Here is a 7,479-nt window from a genome sequence, read left to right as displayed (position 1 = left end):
AATTGTTTTTCTTTTTTGATAGATGTCATACATTTTATTTTTCTTCCAGAGTCAAGTAAAAACTAAACACATAGTTAGACAAGAAAATATATTTATTAATTACTTTTAAATAATCAGAATATTGGTTAAGCTATCATGTGGATAATAAGGATAATATAATTTCTAATTTGAAAATCAAACTTCCAGATAGGGTTTGGCTTTAGAAAAAAACCTTTGGAGAAACTGCAAAATGTTCAAGACTTTAGAAAGTACTGGATTTAATTAGCTTCACTATAAGCAAACCATTTTAAGTTTGTATTCATCACATGGCAGAGGAATGGGCAATATGTATAAAAGATCAGGTTTTTATTCCTTCTCATTTCTCCTTCTTACAAAATTAGAAGCCCTAAAGAGTGAGAAATTAGTCATTGCAAAAATTCAAAGTGACAATCAACTACACCCTTTTCAGAGATAAGATTAAAAGGCATCCAGAGAGCCTCTTTCCTTTATTTTAGATGGAAAGAAAATATGGGTTTGGTCTCCATTCAGATATTAACCATTTTCTGTAAGAACAGTATAGATAACCTAACTTTGAGGTTTTCTTTTTTCTTTTTTTTTCTTTTTTTTTAGGCCAAAAGAAGAAGTTACATGTCTTCCCATTGGGAAGGATCTACATTTATATCAAGCCGGTCAGGAACCTTAATTGGAAAAAAAAAAAGGTGTCTATAGAAGTGTCACTATTTATAACACTGGCAAATGTTCACATATTTTTATTGGTATTTAGTTGGAAGTTTTCCCACTTTGGGTGCAATTTCAGTTATGCATAATAAATGCATTGTATATGAAATAGACTTTGAAGTAAAATGTGAAGAATAAATCATTAAATGCTTAAGGGTGAAGAGGCAACAAACAGTATATTCCCAAATCATGAGGAAGGATTTCATATATAATGGAAAAAAACACTGGATTATGAGTTAGATATCTGGATGTAAGAGGCAATGTAACATTGTACATGAGCAGTAATTTTGAAGGCACACATATCTGGCTTTGAAGTCTGACTACACCATATACAAGCTAACTGAGGTTAAGAAAGTCAATTAAAAACTGGATCTTCTTTTGTTCATCTGGAAAAACTGTGATACCGTTATCCAACCTGTAGTGTAGATGTCATTTTAAAATTTTGTGTTTATTTTTATTGCTCTCTTTTTCCCCTCAGTTCCAAAACTTTATCAATAGATTATAGAGATTTTAATGTGTAGACATTCTAAATAGAGCCATAGAAAATTAAAGATTTTTTTTTTTTTTTTAGCCTGGAAACAATCAGAGATAAATAAAAAGTAAGGGATGAAATACCAAGCAGAGCCTAAGGCAGGTTGGGTAAGAACGTTTAAGTTAGGGAACTAAACTAAAAAAAATAGTAACACAAGAATCTGAGATAGATTGGAATTCAGGGGAAGTAGTTGTTAGTCAAAATTTATACCAAGGAAGAAAATGCATGATGAAGTGAATGTACGAATGAAGGTAAGCAGACTGCATCAAGGGAAGCAGAGTAAATAGCAAAGAATCTTTTTATTAACTCTACTACTTGTTGAAATGATGAGTTAGATTGGGATTGTCGTGGGCCACTAATGTCAGAATTGCTCTGTGTGTCTCTCCTCAGGTCGATGTTATATCAGATATTTGGTTAGTTCCTCTATAGACTCTTCACTGATTTTATTTGTTTGTTCATTTATTCTCTACATATTTTTTGAATACCTACTTTGTGATAGGAACTGGGGCTTTAAACAAATAATCCTTGTCTGCATAATGGGTTTCAGGCAATAAACATAATCAATCCATGAAACATTTATGCATGTTAAAAGGTGATTGATTTGATCTTTAGAGATGAATAAACCAAGGGTGTATCAGAGAGATTGCAACTGTAAGTTGGTCAAGGTTGTCCTCATTATGAAGGTAAGTAAAGTTTCAAAATAGATGAAAGAGTCATGTAGATGTATAGAAGAGGATTCCAAGAAGAGAGATTCAGAAAATAGGTAGAATGAGGTACAGCCAGAGATATACTAGGAAAGTAAATAGTGTAGTACCTTATAAACCATCTTAAGAACTTTGACATTCATTCTGAGTGAGATAAGAAAACACTGAAGGATTCTAAGCAGAGGAGAGCATAATATGATAAATGTTTTAAAAAGATTACTTTGGTTGCTATGTTGAGAATAGATTCCAGATGAGGAAAATATAGAAAAAGAAATACCACTTAAAAGATTATTGCAATAATCGAGAGAATAAATAATATTTGGTTCAAAGTGATAGCAGTGAGTTGCTGACAAGGGATCAAAATAGGAATATATTCTGAATGTGAATCCCATAGGATTTTTTGACAGATTGGATGTGGTATGAGAGAGAATAAAATGAATCAATACTGTCTTTTAAGTTTTTTTGGCCTGATCAGTATGAAGAATGGAACTGATTTTAAGTGAGATGAGAAAGACTACAGGTAGAAGAGGTTTGACAATTAAGATCAGTAGTTCAGTTTTGAAATATTAAGTCTGAAATAAAATGTGAGATGAATATCAAACGCCCAATGGTGACATTGAGTTGGCAGTTGAATACAAGAAGTCTGGGGTTCAAAACTGTGATCTGGGATAGAGATATAAATTTGTGCATTATAAGCTTTAAATAATATCAACAAAAGAATGAGTATAAATAGAGAAGCAATACTAGGACTGAGGCACGGAGCACTTTAATGCTAAGAGGGAAGAAAGCAACAACCAGCAAATAAGACAGAAAGGGATATTGGTAAAGTTAAGGTAAGAGGAAAACTAAATAGTTGTGGTGTCCTGGCATCGAAGTGAAAAATGAGTTTCTAAGAATAGAGAGTGACCAACTGTGCCAAATATTGTAGATGGAGTATACAATATGAGAACTAAGAATTAACCAATAGATATAGTAAACTGGTGGTTGTAGGGGATCTTTATAGTGGCAGTTTCAATGGAGTTTTGTAGGCAAAAGGCTGATTATAGTGAGGTTACACTTTTTAAAGTTGGGCTTGCCTTCTTATCTTTAGGGATTTAGATTAATTCTAAGTTAAGAGATAGGCCACAGTGAAAAACATTTATTTCTTTTGAAAAATGTTAATTATAAAGAAATAGCATTTGGCTGTCATTTAGGAACCTGAATGCAATTTTCATATAGCTACCTCTTACTACCACAGGTTTTTGAAGGAAATATGCAAATGTTATAGTAATAAAATATGTTTATTACTATAAGATCTGGTTTTATTTCTGTTTGATTTTTGACTCTGTCTCTGATTAAATCTCTTGCTGATCTAGAAAGGATCTTTGGAGATTTAAGCAAAATACATGCCTTTGCTAAATAAAGTCACTTACAAAAGTAAGGAAAACAGCCTCCTTTGCTGTTTTGTAGTTGGCTTAATATAAATGGCGAAAGTAGGGAATACTAAGAAAAGCATACAAAGGAAAATTAGTCAAAAATTGAGTTTCTCCCTAAAGCATAGAAGCCCAGGTAAATTTAGCCTCTTGCTTACACTGATTCTTGTGAAGTTTTATTAGTTTTTTGTTTTGTTTTGTTTTGTATAAAAAGTGAGATGGAGTAAAATGAGTCTTTGAGAAGTACATCTAAGAGTCCATCTAATTACATCAAATCACTATGAAGCTAGAATGTCTAGGGTATTAACTCAAAAATCCAGAATTTAAAAGAGGCTCGAACCCATGGAAAAATATCAGAGTGCATCTCCATAGAAGCATGAGGTTTTAGTTGATACTTAAACTTCAATTTCTAGCAATATAATTCACTAAATACCTCTGATTATGATTAGATATGTCAATCTTATTACTTCTTGGGGCCCGTACTAGGAGTTGAGGATAACAGGTAATCTGGAAGTGACTAATTTCCCCAGTGTTCAACATATGTGTATGAATTAAGAAAAACTTGTTAATAATGTTTATTTATAGTTCAGAGGTAGCCTCATTCTTTCTTCATTTACCCTTTTCTCATGTTTAATTTAATTTCCCACTTGCCCACTTCTCTACCCCAGTACTGGTTTTTGTTTTGTTTTGTTTTGTTTTGTTTTTCTTTGTACTAATAAGTTTATAGATGATATTAGCCGTAAGAATGAGTACAGACATAATAGACTTTGTGAGACATAAAGATTTATTACTAAAAAACTGGAAATGGGCAACATTTTGGCAAATTGAATAACATTTTCTATTAACACATATTGTCAAGCTTGCGGCCTGATTAGGATGACTGTTATTTTGGCAACATTTTGCTAACAAAATATTAACAATGGCATTTAATTAATTAAATCATGGAAACTTGGTGATGCAAGGGACTTTATGTGTCATCAAATTCAACGTCTCTCATTTCATCACTGAGGAAAACCGAGGGTCACGGGTGTAAATGACTTGTTAAAGGTCATTTAACTTAATCTAAGATTTTCAAAGAGCTAGTTCAGAGTTCTTTCCAGTGGCTCATTTATTCTGGTTCATGCCCAGGCATGTGGAAATTGAAGTACTTTACCTCACTAGAGAAATGATTAACACTTTAAATAATTTAATTCATTTCATTATAATCAGTATTAATATTTTTTTCTTCCAAGACATATAACTTTCATTGGCATATTTTTGTGCATTGTCGGTGTAAGCGATGATCTTATTTTAGAAAGGTAGTGCTGGACGGTTGCAGGGCAATAAGGATGCGCCATTTCTTTCAGAGTGCAAGATGGAAGCTAAGTTGACTTAGCAAAACATCTTTTCTAGTTTCAGCAAATAAGGGATTTCTTTTTCTCATCTATGCCTGCTTGAATTACAAACAACTCCTTGAAGCATATGTTTTCACTAAATTTGACAGCCAGGAAGAAAGGTTCACAATTTCAGCAGCTGTTATTTGTTTTTTTCCCTTACTGAGATGAGCAGAAAGACCACAGTGTCTAGAGATTTGTTTGATTACTCAGCAGGACAGTAGAAGCTGCAGCAGAAAGATGATAGAAAACATAAGAGAGAGGAAGGCATGACATGAGCAAACATCAAAAAAGCATGGTTTGATAAGCATGATCCCCAAATGTTTACTCTAACAACATGGTGACCAGAGGGAAGATTACTGATGTAAAATAGCTAAAACAAAGAATTTATTCAATGGTATATATTAATGTATGTAGTATATAAACTGAATTGCAGATATCATTGTTTCCAAAGCAGATTTTTACATGATTGGGCATTAGTGTGACAAACATTATTCTGTAACTCATAATGCTCTTTATTTTGAACAATTATTAATAAATTATAAAATAGGAAAGTAATTTTAAATGACTTCAAGACAGAATATTTGCTGCCTGCCTTAACAATTGATTGAGAAGAGTTTGGAAACTAGGATGTGAAGAGTCAATCCAAAGGCAGAGGATAAAAGTGCAGCGGAGCTGAGCAGAGGACTCAGGAAAGATGCAGATAAAAACGGCATACGAAAGTCAGCATCAAGAAAATGAAAAAGGGTCTATTAGAAACAATGGAACTCCAAACCACTGTGCTTTACCAGAAGAAAACATATGCATAACTCAGGATAGATAGAGGTCCCAAGCTTGGAATGACAAATTTGTTTCTATGCAGTAACTCACCTCATGAGACAGGGATAAGAAATTTATCTCTGTGCAGATTAGAAATGAAATTTGAATAGTGCATGACAGGGAAAGAAGGGTCAATAATCAAAGTAAAAGTTTTGAGAAAAATATTCTTTCCTGAAGATATAGCAGAAAATATTGAGATAAGTTTTATAACAGATTATTAAAAATTATAATTAATATAAAGAACCCTATTTCCAAACAGCTATAAATGAAAAACTGATAGCTGTTTGCCAATTAAAGAAGTAGAAAATACTGAATCAGAGTTTAAAGAGAATGGAAATGTATCTTTTACTCATCAACTAACATTATGAAGATACAAAAACAAGGTATATTTTGCATGATCCTTGTAAGGGAAAATTTAATTTTATCTATCTAGATTTTTTTCAACCGTCTTTCTATTCAACCTTTAAAATGAAGTATTTTCTTTTAAAAAATGAAATCTTTATTTTATCTTCAAAGTGGGTCACAGTGACCTTAAATTATTTATTCTTTTGAGAACAAAAGAGTGCTCAATGCCATATGGAAACTTGTAGAAGTTTGCTGCTATTTTATAGTTAGGAAGCCTTGGTAATAGCATTCTTAAGACTATGAGCAATTTAAAAACTGATTTCTTGCTATCAAGAATAGTGCTGTGCATAATATGAAGCAGAAAGAAGCAGCCTGTTTTATCAAACTTTTGATGTTTGCTTGACATAATTCAATTTATTGGTAAATTAGACTAATAAACTGAAAGAAATGTTTTTCTTTCATCCTTAAATTTTGATTGTTTTGACTAAATTTAAATTATTCAAAAACCATCTTGATTTTATAGGAATGCAAATAAAATAGAAGCAACATTAATTAGTAAAAAAGTAACAGAACTATAGAGTTGACAAAACAAAGGGGCTAGCAGAGAGTCTAATAGGGTTGATGTGTGGAGACAAGTATGTTCCCATTCAGGCAGACATGTTTCAAGATAGAATAATGGATGTTGTTTTAATAATAAAACATATGTCAAAATCTGTGCAGGATTACTTGGTACCCAGGAAATACTTGAAGTCAAATTCTGGGCAAGGTATGTTTCACACAGTGGCAGATGTGAAATTAAAAAAAAAAAAAATGCAGAATGTTCAACTAATGGAACATCTTGAAGAAAAGAAAAAGTTAATGAATTTATAATCGTTTCAGAATAATTGTATATAATATACTATTTATCTATTTCTAAATTTTTTAATTTGGTTTTAAAAGAGCTAGTGTGTATGTGTGTGTGTATAATTTGTTATTTTAGCATAATCTAACCTAAAAAGGATATATAAGAATAATTTGAATGGCTATTTATGATGGTGAAATTATAGGTGATTTTTTTCCTTTATGTTAATGTGGATTACTATTTTTTTCAGTACTGTTTGCATTCGTTGTATAGTTAAAATATAACATTATATTTTTTCAATACTGGTCAACTACTTAGTCTATTTAGACTTGAAAATGAAGAGTCACTTGAATCATATTAACTCAGATTTACGTAGTTTTCTGGTTAAAATTTTAGTATAGTTTTAGTTATATTTGGTTAGTTATGCTGAAATCACACACAGAAAAAAATCTTAAAAGATTGGTGGCTTAATAGAGAAAATGTTTGTTCTTCTTTATAAAAAATCTATTCTTCCAGGATTAAGAATTTGTATTTCTTAAAACAGCCAATAATTTTTAAAAGAGTTTAAATAAAGTAATATCTAATATATATGTAATATATATATTAGATATTATATATATTAGATATTACTAAATCTAATATAATTTATAATTTATAATATAATTTATATATTACTATATTATATATAGTAATATAATATATCAATATTACTATATCTAATATAGCATAATTTATA

Source organism: Pteropus alecto, unplaced genomic scaffold (assembly GCF_000325575.1).
Source record: "Pteropus alecto unplaced genomic scaffold, ASM32557v1 scaffold20, whole genome shotgun sequence".
In the NCBI taxonomy this organism is placed as follows: Eukaryota; Metazoa; Chordata; class Mammalia; order Chiroptera; family Pteropodidae; genus Pteropus; species Pteropus alecto.
The sequence above is the reverse complement of the archived record's forward strand: the minus strand, read 5'-3'. Positions refer to the sequence as shown.